This window comes from Dryobates pubescens, chromosome 5 (genome assembly GCF_014839835.1).
Source record: "Dryobates pubescens isolate bDryPub1 chromosome 5, bDryPub1.pri, whole genome shotgun sequence".
Lineage (NCBI taxonomy): Eukaryota > Metazoa > Chordata > Aves > Piciformes > Picidae > Dryobates > Dryobates pubescens.
The window spans coordinates 29,009,789-29,022,607 of NC_071616.1; the positions used below are offsets into that span (position 1 = coordinate 29,009,789).

The 12,819-nt window shown below is 42.9% G+C and overlaps 1 protein-coding gene across 2 annotated transcripts in view; it reads left to right on the top strand.

The window, feature by feature from the left end:
• Positions 1-773: 773 nt before the first annotated feature.
• BTBD7 (BTB domain containing 7) overlaps positions 774-12,819 on the top strand; it is a 42,691-nt gene continuing 30,645 nt past the window's right edge. For both annotated transcript variants that reach the window (XM_054161894.1, XM_054161895.1), the window contains exon 1: positions 774-875. The gene's annotated coding sequence lies outside the window, so the exon portion shown is untranslated. The remainder of the gene's footprint in view (positions 876-12,819) is intronic.

Genomic DNA, 12,819 nt, shown 5'->3' on the forward strand with positions numbered 1-12,819 from the left:
TGCCAGAATCACCTCTCTCAATCTGCTGGTTTATTTCCAGTTGAACTGCATATAAGAATGGAACTTATCACAAACACTAAAATGGGATTCTGATTAAGGCCTGTCTTTAACAATCCAGTAGCAGCTTGGCAAAGCAAGAAGCTAAACATATGCTTAACGTAAGCAGCTTATGTTAGGACAAAGGACATGTGTTCACAATTGAAGACTCTGCTGTACCTGGGAGTTACAAGTTTGTGAGATCTGTCACACAAAACAAGCTGAACGTGCCCATGTGCGAAGGCGGCTTGCGGCAGGGGCACACCCGGCCTGCAGTCTCCTCATGGCCCGGCCTCTGCTCTTCCCCACAACGCCCGCGGGCTGGCACGTCTCCACGCTCAGGTAGCTTCCCAGCATCTTGCCCCCTTTCATTTTGCGTGTTGGCTGGCGAGGCCCCCGAAGCCCGCGCTGACTGGAAAGACTGAAAGCTCTGAGAGTAACAGCTTCTGGTCACTTTGCTGAGAGGAGCGCGAGCCCCTCTGTCACAGGTGCCATCACACGTCGCCCCGCTGCCCACCACGCTAGAGCTGGAAGGCACTGAGCGGCGGGGAAGCCGGTCAGACCCAGCACCACCACCCCCCACAGCGCGCCCCGTCAGGCTCAGCCTACCCCGCCCCTCCCACCACCCCCGCGGGCGGGACCCTCGCGCGTCGCCCCGGCCCTCCTATCGCGGACCACGTGGCCTGGGCGTCGCAGCGCCCCTGCGCAGGCGCCGTGCGCGCTCCTCCTGGCCGGCCGAGTCTGGGGCTCTGGATCAAAATGGCGGCGGCCGGAGCGGGGTCGGGAGGGAGTGGGTGACACTGAGCAGGGAGGATGGCGGCGGCAAGCGGCTGCCGGAGGTGAGGCGTTACGTGGAGCCGTGTGGTGAGCGTGGGCTGGGAGGAGGACTTGGCTTAGTGTCACGGCCGTAGAGGGGAGGGGGCGAAAGACCACTGAGGCTCCCGCGGCGACAGTCCCCGAGTTGGGGCCGGGTGTACGCCCCGCCGGAGCGGCGGTGTCCCGCGCCGGCTTGCAGGCGGGCTCCTCCCGCACCTGCCTCGTCGCTCCTAGGTCGCAGCTCTGCTACTGCAGTTGGACTGGCGTGCAGGCCCCCGCCGCCCCACAAGGCCCCGGGGACGGGCGGGCCCAGTCCGCAAAGGTCCCTGGTCCGAGGCACCGGCAGCGGCCTCGCCTCGGTCTCTTCTTGTCGTCGCGTCCTGCCTTAACGCCCCGCTCCGCGGAGCGCTGCCCGCCCCCCCCGGGGCGGTTTGTCTTTCGGCTCTGGACGGCAGCCCCGGCGCCAGTCCCCGCGGGAGCCCTCGAGAGGATTTGAATCGCCTCACGCAGGAGCCGGTGCGAGGCTTATGTTCCTGGTGCTGCGGGGTTCCCCTTGCTTCTGGCTGGTGCGAGAGTGACCGCACTCCCTCGCTGTGGGCTGCGGGACTGCCGCATGTGTGCCTGGCCATTCAGTCCGTCCCTTGGCAGTCCCTGCGGCTTTGAGGTTGCTGCCGCCCTTGGGATGTGGGGTTTCGTTTTGCTGATCTCCGTGTAGGTGTTACTGTGGTGTTCCTGGAAAAACTTGGAGAGCTTTGTAGATTATGTGCATGCTTGTGCCTCTGGAATATTCCTGTTGCTGCTGGGATAGTGCTTTGCTGTCGTTTCATACTTCTAATTACTTTCCCCAGCCATCCCATTTCCATTACATTTGAGGCTGTTAGATGAAAGATGACATACGTGCCAAGTACTAGCATTGAAATATAATAGTAAGATAATGAAGTGTATGTTGGTTGACTCGATACTTTGTGTGAGAATTTACCTTAGGGAATGTAGCATCACTCGAAGCTTTGTTCCAAATCAGAGTAACATAATACAGAAATCTAAAGTGTTTGGCAAATATACCACTGAGGTGTGGTCATCTCAGGTTCTCCCACGTATTGCATGCTCTAATTTTGTTTAGAAATGGAGAAAATAAAAGCAGAAAGTACAAAATTTTTAGTGTTCAGAATTACTTTTTTTTTTTTGAGACACTGTTAAGCATGATGAGTTAAAGCTTTACCCCTTTGTTTGAAAGGTGTTAGGGAAAAGGTTTAATTTTCTAAGATTCCCCTTTACTGTTTCAAATGTAAACCACGAACTGCTTTCATCCTAATTCTGTATTGGTCTGCTTCTTTACAGGGAGAGGTGGAGGGAAGGGGAAATGCTTTTTTGCATCCACTGAGTTCAGATTTTGCTTAAGAAATCAATGGAAATACTTCTTCCTCCTTTCTGTCCTTTCCCCCTTGTCAGCTGAGAGTCTGCTGCCAGCATAACAAAATTAATTCTATAGAGATTATTTTTGAGGATGTGAAACAAGTGTATTTCATTTAGTAATGTACAGACTGTGAACCCATATGTTTAAAAGACAAGGTCTGAGTGCTTAGGTTGTAGAATATCTGGATTAAGATAATACATGGGGAAGGTATGGCTTGTGATGGTTTTTTTTTTCCCTTTCTTGGAATAATTTATTTCTGAGTTGATGGATGGAAGCATAATTGAGACAGTTAAGAACTTGCTACACTCCTGCATCGCATAATGCTGTTTAAACATTACTGTCTGTTCTTGCTTATATGTAAACCTCTAATGACTTGTGTTAAAGAGTAAAGCTTGTATTTTGAGTTGCAGCACGCAGCTGCTCATTGCTTTCTGTTTTTCATTCAGATGTAGACTTGCATAGTTGGACTGCATATAGGTGATCTTGAAAATAGAGTTCATATTTTGAGTAGAATGTACATGCAGTGTTTATTTTTGTTCATTGGAGATGGAAAAAAGCTGTTGAATCCTTTGTATTTCAGTTCAGCTGCATTAAGTATTGTTTTACTTGCGTTCAAACTTCAGCCAGTAAGTAAGGGAGCTTGACTTTCTGATCTCCTTCTGTGTGTTTAAACATACAAGAAGCACAGACACAGGTCATCTTGGATCATTTTCTGTGGCGTTGCTGTAATTGCTGGCTTTTTAAAAAATCCTTGCCTCTTACTAGTGCAACTTAATTTTCTTCGTATGTCCAGATTTCTTTGCTGAGCCGTAGATACAGTAGTGGTGTAATGCTTGTAGCTGGCATTGTCTGGTTTGCAGGGAGTCATACATGAAAGAATAGAATTATTTTTATAAGCTTTCCTGGAAGACTTGCATCGACTTGTCATAGTGATTTTATTTTTTATCCCGCTTGGTTTTCAAGCTTGTCTGAGAAGCTCAAAACTTTGTGTCGTGAGGGTATGTTGCTTACTGTTAAACTGCAGTAGAATGTTCTGTCTTTGCAGCCAGCTCTTTGATTTTATTTCAGTGGAGCTGTCAGAGCTTGATTGAGTAGACTGCCAAAATGTTGAGTCTTTATTTTGAAAGTGGCCGTTCAAGTTGCTGCATAGGTAATATCAGGTTTACAGCTGTCACTGATGGCAATTAACCTATAGGCTTGTAAGGAATGAATTCTAGGCTTGGGCAATGTCTTACTCTGTCCTTCTTTGCAGGCTGCATTGGTGGTGTGATATCCTGTAGTCTTGTACGTGGCCATAAGAGGAGGTGTGACACAAGTCCTGCCCTTCTGATACTAGTTTGGTCTTGATGTAGCAGACCACATGCAAGAAGAGGAGTGTATTCTGATGTCTTGGCTGCAGAGTGATGACTAGGCTAGTTGTGACTGGCTACTTTTTAGAGACAATCCAACAAAAGATCTATAGCTAAAGTGTAAGATTTCTTTTAAGAAGAAATAACTATATTCTTAATAACTAGAATCTGTCTGCCCTTATTGCAAATTTCAGTCTTGACTAAATGTTTTGTGGGGTTTTTTGTTGTTTCGTTGGTTTTTTCCTCTTGAACATATTTACATGAGTTTTGATTACCAGATCAGTGGCTTGTACCACTTTTTCACAGGTCTGGAAATCTGATGCAAAAACATTGTGCATGCAGCGGAGACTGGGAGTCCTGTTTCAGATGAGTGATAGAGGAGCTTCCAGTGAGCCAGGTAGTTACTGATCTGTTTCTTTACCTAGGTTCTTTGAAGAATAAGGCTTCTCAGTGTTTAAATCTTTGGACAGAAACGATTGTGGATTTTGTAGAATGCTTTTTCATATGTTGGCTTACCATCATGTCTGAACTATAACAAGAAGGCACTGCAGATGCAGAGTTTGATGCTATTCTTGTATTTTGTGACTATTCATTCTGTCCTGCATGTCTCCCAAGAAGGATGCCAGTTGTAAAGATGCTTTCTGTATAATGAATGGATGCTAGGAGAACATTGAAACAGTTGAAAATTATTTGTTGCTGAGAGTAGAATTGGGCAAGAGGAAAAATGGCTAAGAAGGAGTTGAGTATCAAAGTAGCATATGCAACACTTACAGAACTTCACATAGCAAGGTATGAAGTAAAGTTTTAGCATTTTGCTTTCAGCTGTGTTGGTTGAGCTTTTTGCATGGCTTTGCACTGAAGCATTGCAGGGAGCTGCTCTGTCTGAAAAATCAACCACTAAAACCGAATAAATTCATATCAGGTTCCTGATCTAGATCATGACATTGCTATGAAAAGTTTGTTTGCTGGCACAATGTAGAGACAAGTTCAGGTGAGTAAAGGGGAGCTGGAGGTGGGACTGAAGTGAGTTGGCTTGAAAAACACACCTCACTATATAATTAAATTTAAATCCAATTTGATTGCTCCACCGGATGCAACTGTTGTGCAAGGTTGCACCAAACACTACTGAATGTCTTCTGTAACAGCTGGTGGGCTTGCAGATGTTCACCCTGTTGGGGATTTGTCATCAGTGAGTTCAAACTATTTCTCTAAATGAAAAGAAAATAATTCCTGTGATAAAAATGTGTTTAAAAAGAACCCCAGCAATCAGCTGATTAAGAAGAAAGTTTCAATAAGGTTTGGATGTGTAACATTTAGGCTTGAACTTGGAAAGAAATTCTTCAAAGAAAGAGTGAGTGCCCACTGGAATGGGCTGCCCAGGGAAGTGGTGGTGTTGACATCCCTGGAGGTGTTTAAGGAAAGACTGGATGAGGCATTTCTAGGCCATAGTCTAGTAGTTAGGATTAGGTCATTGGTTGGATTTGATGATCTTGGAGGTCTTTTCTAACCTGGTTGATTCGGCGATTTGAGGGTTACATCTAAGTCACTTGCTAAGTTTCAGAAGTGTCTTGACATTCTAATGCTAGCTGTTGTTTGTATATATGTCTGATTGTTCTATAAATACTATTTGATTTTTATCCTTAAATATTGTTCTTGTCCAAATTCAGTGATCCTAATGTATATTCTATATGACACTGAATTCATGTATGTTCAGTTATTTCTGTATTAGGCTGTTTGGAGTTTTTTTTCCTTTCCATCTTTGCTTTTCTTATGTATCATGTCCTGTTTCCAGTCCACTGCAGTAAATTGTAAAGAGTAGAATTTATTTTTTTTTAAAAAATCTCTCTTAAAATCTCTCTTGATACAGGATTGCTTCAGTATTCTAATTTGGAGATTTAAAGATGAGTCTCTTCATGACTTCAAATCTTCAGTGTTGCCTAGTGGGAAGTGCTTGAGAGACCATAACAAAATCCTAAAGTGGTTCGGGTTGGAAGGGACATTAAAGATTATCTAGTTCCAACCACCCTGCTGTGAGCAGGGGCATCTTCCACTAGACCAGGATGCTCAAAGCCCCATCCAACATGGCCTTGAACACTTCCAGGGAGGGGTCATCAACAATGTCTCTGAGCAACCTGTTCTGGTGCCTTATTGCCCTTACAGTAAAGAATTTATTCCTAATACCTAATCAAATCTACCCTCTTTCAGTTTAAAACACTTACCCCCTGTTCTATCACTACACTTGCTGATAAGAGTCACTTTCCATCTTTCCTGTAGGCCCTCCTTTAGGTACTGGAAGGTCATTATAAGATATCTCCAGAGCCTTCTCTTCTCCAGGCTGAACAACCCCAACTCTTTCAGCCTGTCCTCTTAGGAGAGATGCTCCAGGCCCTTGATCATCTTCGTGGCCCTCCTCTGGACCCGTTTGAGCAGGTCTGTGTCTGTTTTCCAGTGGAAGCTGCAGAACTGGACACAATACTCCAGTGAGATCTCAATGGTGTAGAAGTGCCAAATCACTGATTCATCTCCCTTGACCTGCAGGTCATGCTTCTCTTGCTGCAGCCTAGGACACTTGCCTTTAAGTGCTTCTGGGCTGTAAGCACACATTGTTGGCTTCTGTTCAGTTTTTCATCCACCAGTACCTTCAAGTCCTCTGCAGGTCTGCTCTCAATCCACTTAGTGCCCAACCTCTACTTGTGCTTGGGATTTCCCCAACCCATGTACAGGATGTATCAAACTAATTAATATTATGCAAAATTCCTCTCTAATTTGGAAGCCTTGCCCAAGATCTGTTAAAACACTTGTTTCAGGATAACTGTCAAGTGATTTTATGGTTCTCCTCATGGTAGTGATGGCTAAACTCAAAGGAGTTGGATCAAAGGATTGTGTTAATAAAGAGCTGCTGCTTGATCTTCTAGATGGACTTGGTTTTTTGTGGCCCAGTGCTGGCATAAGCTTTCAGCCATCAGTAGAGCTGCAAAATGAATCTGTGTGCTCGCATGTGTGTTTTGGACTTGAGTTTGGGTCAGAAAAGACTGCTTGTTCTTCTAGTCCAACATTAAGATTTGAATCAAGGTTTGGAATACAAAGAGCAAGAGCACCAGTTTTGTGAAGATATCAAACCTTAGTAAAATAATGGCTTTTTATAAGGAAATAGAAGTATTTTTTGAGTAACCAGGTAGATGACATTCCATCAGTGGCAATGTGTAATGCTGCATTGCTTATCATAATCTGCTACTCCAGATCTCTGCACTGCAATGAAATATGCGAAACACTTCAGTGATGGTTAAGTTTTTCAAATGGCTTTAAAAGTAGTCGGTACAAGTGACAAAAATTCCTTTTGATACTCTTTCTCCTGATCTCAATACTGGAAATTTTCCATGAGAGCTGACTAAAAAGCCTTCCAAGGTAACTAATCCCATTGGAATGCAAAGAGACAATTTTTTCTGGCTGGGTGCTGCCTTATTTCAGCTTCTTTTTGATCTTCTGCTTTAGCTTTGTTCTCATGATGGTTCCTGTTGTACAGGTAGGGGGAAAGCAGTTTCTTGACTACTAGAAACTGAGGAATTGAATTTGCTATGGATTTAGTGATCTTTGATTTTGTCTAGGAATATGCAAGTCCTGTGTGAAGCCTTTCTGGTGCAGTGATAATTACAGCTTTGTCCTTGTAAGTTCTGTAGTGTTTAGTATGAGGCTCTCCTGAAGCACTTTGCACAAGTGGAGGCATTTAGAGGGTTTTTTTTGTTTGTTTTTTTTAATATACCCATATGTCTGTTTCTTTAAATACATAGAAGATCAACAACCTCTGAAGCTGCTTGTGATATTTAACTGAGTGGCCAGAAGATGACAAGGATGGTGGTTCGCCTAGCTTGGAGGTGTTGCTGAGGTTTACTTCGTTTACGCCCTGCATCAAAACCCCTTCAGTAAAGAATAAGAGTCATTGTCATGGGTGACTCACTGCTTAAGGGAAGGGAAGGCCTGATCTGCAGACCAGACCCATTTCTTAGGGAATTCTGCTGCCTCCCTGAGGCTCATGTTAATGATGTAAGGAGAAAGCTTCTTTACTTCAGACTACTATCTACTATCGACCATCACTGCCTACCTGAAAGAAGTAGCAGCAAGAAGTCCCAAGGACAGTGAAGAGAGACTTCAGGGCATTAGGATGTCTGGTTAAGGAATCAGGAGCACAAGTAGTGTTCTTCTCTATTGCTCCAGTTGTGGGGAGTGATGAGAGAATATACAGGAAGAGCCAGCAGATTAATGTCTGGCTCTGAGCCTGGTGTCACTGGCAGGACTTTGGGCTCTTTAATCATGAGTTGATTTTACAGAACACCAGGTGTGGTTGGCAACAGATGGGATACACCTGTCCCAAAGCAGGAAAAGGATCCTGGCTTAGGCTCTGGAAGGGTTCATCAAAAGGGTTTTAAACTAGCTTTGGAGAGGGTAGGGCACAAACCCAGGTTTGCTAGAAATAAGCCCAAGGGCAGCACACCGATGTTTGAAGGGTGTTAAGCTAGTGAGTTCTTTTGGTGTGCCATATCAGTTGAGGTGGGGAATGGAGACCCGCACATCCGCAAAGATGCAAGGGGTAGTAACCATGGGAGCACTCGAACCGTCAGGTAGAAATTAGGACTCTCACTGCACGAAGGTGGCAGGACCATTTGTGTATTTACACTAACACATGCAGCATGGGAAACAAACAGAAGCAGCCAATAAGACACATTATGATGGGAGTCTGTTCAGGATGAAGAGACATTAAATGTTTTTTAAGCATCTGGAATAATTATCACAATTGCTGCCTCTTGTTCTTGTGGAGGACTTCAACTTCCCTGATGTCTGCTGGGAATACAATACAGCAGAGAAGGAGCAGTCCCAAAAGTTCCTGGAGTGTGTGGAGGATAACTTGCTGACACATCTGGTGACAGAAGGTGCCCTGCTGGACCTGCTGTTTGCATACAGAGAAGGACTTACGGGTGATGTAGTGCCTGGGGACTGTCTTGAGCACAGTGATTATGAAATGATAGATTTCTTGATTGTTGGAGAAGGGGGTCAAGAGAACTGCCAGCTTGGACTTCCATCAGGCAGACTTTGGCTTGTTTTGGAGACTGGCTGACAGAGTCCCTTGGCAAGCAGTCCTGAAGAGCCAAGGAGTCCAGGATGGCTGGATGCTGTTCAAGTGGGAAGTCTTAAAGGCACAAGAACAGGCCATCCCCATGTGCAGAAAGACAAGTTGATGGGAAAGAATAGAGAGATGTGGTTACAACTCAGGGTAAAAAGGAGAGTTTATGGTCTTTGTAATCCTCCTGAGTGGCCTGCCCCTTCTTCTAAAGTTGTTAGAAGACTATACAGAGAGAAAATTAGAAGGCCCAAAGGCCAACTGGAAAGTAATCTGCTTTCAGCTTTGGATTTCTTTGAAGTAGTTCTAGTAGTAACTACAGCTCAATGAGATACAATGAAACAGCTTATACTGACAGTTGAAGATAACCTTTGTCACAGTCTGTAATGAGGTACTTATAGGAAGTTTTTGAAATGGGTTTTTTACTTCAGACACGAGTGTGGTAGAAGAATGCTGAGTTGACAAAATGCAAATGAGACAGGAAGTGTCTTGTTGTTCAGTGTAGTGATGGCCTTGATAATGAATGAGGAGGGATCTACAATGTGTTTCAGCTCCTGAGAAGCACAGTTGTTACTGGTGATCTGGATGCAACCATCAAACTTCTTAAAAAGGAATGTAGGTAACAGCTTCAGAAGTTTCTGGTGAGGCCCTCCATCCTCTTGATGTACTCCATGTCCATGAGTGATTTGGGGATTTAACTTTTCTAGATTTTGGATAAGGATGTATGTTTACTGCCTTAAATTGTGAAATCCCAACTTGTCAGAACTTTTTGTATAGCAAAAGATAATGATTAAAAAAATGTTCTGCCTTTTTCTTTTGTAAAAGGGTACATTATTTGGATCAGACAGTACCTCCTGATTCTTTCTTGCTCACTGAAATCTATGTAGGGTTTAACCTTTTATTAAACAATTCTGTAAATGTGCATTTGGACTTGAAATGGCAAAATATCCTTCTAACATATATAGGTTGTCAGACAGTGTAAGATTATCTCCTCTCTGATGTGATACTACTTTGTATTTCTCGACACAAACTTGGAGACTTGGTAACCCCTTGTAAGATGACTCTTGTATGTATTTCTGCACTGAGTCATAACAGCTTGTCTTCAGCTGCATTTTAACCAAGATCTTTGATGCTGTAATGTGGACACTTAATAACTGAAGTTGGTTTTCAAGCTTCAATTACCAGGCTCCTGAAAATTGTTACTCAGAATTCCAGCTTTCCTGAAGATCTGTCTATACTATTCAAGGCTCTTCCACTACAAGATAAATCTGTTTTTAATATAAGTTTCTTAAGACATTTTAGTTTCCTTACTGACAATATCTGAAGTAATTTTGTTACTGCATAGTTCCTCAGTTGATTACTAGCTCAAAATTTGTCAGTTTGGATTAACATACTTGTGCCAGTCTAGATGTTTCCCCTCCACCATCTTGCAGATCTAGTTCTCTTCTCCTCCTTCCCTTCCCTTCTGTTTTTAGCTACTAACTTATTTTTCTGGAGACTTAAATTAGAAAATGCCACATTTTGTAACTGGGTTTTGCCTGTATCAAGGCTGAATTGCATTAAGTACTAGAAGTCTTCAACAGTAATGAGAGTATTTATGTAAATACCTTGTCAATCTGAGTTTCTTCCTCCTTTTAAGTTTGGAATGAAATGGAACCTGCTTTTTTTTTAAAAAAAAAAAAACCAAACTGGTTTTCTTTTAAGTTAAAATGTGCAAGTAGAGAATGAAGAGTGGGAATGCTCATGGGTTGAGTTTTATTATGGGTGGCAGTGATGACTTTTTCCCATGAATTGATGAACTTCTCAAATAATGGAATAATCAAAGAAAGTTTGATATGTATAGCACATGCTGGCAAAGGCTTCCCTGTTTGCATTTCACCCTTGCCTTGAATGTGAAAGAGTATCAAGGGCAGTTGTGGATAAGAGAAAGATGAACAGAATTTGGTCTAAAATGACACAGAGCAATAGATTGCTTTGATGGAGTTTCTTGTCTGGTCAGCAGATTTTTGCTTTCTTGCTAAAACTTCTATGTGATTTATTTGAAAAAATAGGTTTTCCAGATGTTGTGGAGGGAGAGGGAAGGGATAAGGCATATCATCAATCTGCTTAAAGGCCAGATTTGCTTTATTAAACAGTTAAACAAAACCCCACCCCACAGGCTCTCCTAACTGTGCAGTCTTGAAGTCTGCACACATGAGGTATATGTAGATGTTGCTGAATTAAATACTTAAATGCACTGGTGCTTCAGTTTTTAGGAGCAACTTGTTAGGTTACCATATGAGATGCTCCTTTGACACTTATGTAAAACTTGCATCTGCATGTTACAGGATGAAAAAATAAATACTTTAGAAATGCTGAGAGATCTTATTGCAGGAAATCTGGAAGAAAAAAACTTCCTTTGCTTGCCAAGAGGAAAATGTAAACAATGCTCCAATTTAATTATCTACTAACTACTAGACTGTTTTTTTTCTGACTAAGCCTTTCCTTCCTTAACTGGTTGCTTTTATCGTTGAGGAAAGTGTATGTTCCGTTTAATCTGAAATGGATTTCTCTGGTTTTGGAGAAAACACTCTTCAAAGTTTGTGAGCATTAGTTCTCACCACACTTGCATGGAATCTAAGTGTAGGTATTACTGAAGGTACCAACTGACGCCAAAGCTACTGATGTAATTTGAGAGTTCAGGTAGTTTATGGAAGCATCTGAACTTTGCTTCTGAGGGGGAGCTTTGCAACATTAGTATGTTTTGCTACTATATGTGTTTTCATGTGTGTGTACTAAAATACCCATCTTCAAAACAGCTGAAATCTTTGTAGTGCGTGGCATAGAAAGCTTTCTGGCATCAGATGTTGTGATATAAATGTCATTTGTTGAAGTCAGTGTGGCACTTTAAATTTTCTGCTGAAGCAAATAATTGAAATTGACCATGTAGACAAGCTCGGTTAGTTTTGTCCTTGTGCACAAACAGCATCTAAATAAAAGCAAAACAGCCTACATGCTTGACCAGGAATTCAGACTTACTCAGGGTGGTAGGAGTCCATAATCAGTTTACAAGCTCTTGCATGACTCAGTCATTGTATAAACACCATTCACAATGAATTTTCTAGTTTGATTTTTGTATTGCTGCCTGCTTCAGTCAGCAGAATACACCTGAGAGTGACTGGATTTTAGGACACAAGAATAAAAGGTGTTATCAGCACTGAAACCTGAGCCTCAGAAACAGTGGCTTTTAAAGAGGACTCTGCCTGTGTGCCTGGGGCTAGGCTAGAGTGACTTGTTGAGACTGAGTGCTGGGGGTTGTGTGTGTGTAGATATTTAAAGATTTGTGACCCAACGATGTTGATAATTCGGGGAGGTTTTAGTTACTGCTGAGCAGTGCTTATACAATCAAGGCCTTTTCTGCTCCTCACACCACTCCACCAGCAAAATAGGTTGACGGTGCATGAGAAGCTGGGAGAGGACACAGCCAGGACGGCTGATCCCAACTGACCAAATGGATATTCCTTACTATACCATTTCATGCTCTGCACTGTAAAGCAGGGGAAAGAAGGGAGGAGGGGATGTTCCATGTGTCAGCATTTGTCTTCCCAAGTAACGATTATGTGCAATGCAGCCCTGCTTTCCTGGTTGTGGCTGAACACCTGCCTGCTGATGGGAAGTGGTGAATGAGTTCCTTGTTTTGCTTTGCTTGTGTGCACAGCTTTTGCTTTACCTATTAAACTGTCTATCTCAACCCACAAGTTTTCTCACTTTTACTATGCTGATTTTCTTCTCTGTCCCACCGTGGGTGAGTGACTGACTGTGTGGGACTTAGTTGCCAGCTGGGGTTAAACCACAGCACTGTCTTAACTAACTGGTATGTTCACAGATTTATTGTACCAAAGAGAATCTGCCTTTCTTAAAAAAACAAAAACATGTTTTAATTTGCTCTGAAGAGGTCCTTTAAAAAACCTTTAGACTCCTCAAAATATATCACAATATGTCAGAATATCTTGCAGCTGCTCTAGATTGGCTAAAATTAATTATCTTCGTTTTCCCTGTAAATGGATATGTTCGTACCTAATTACTCTGTTCAGGAGTATTGATAAAGACTT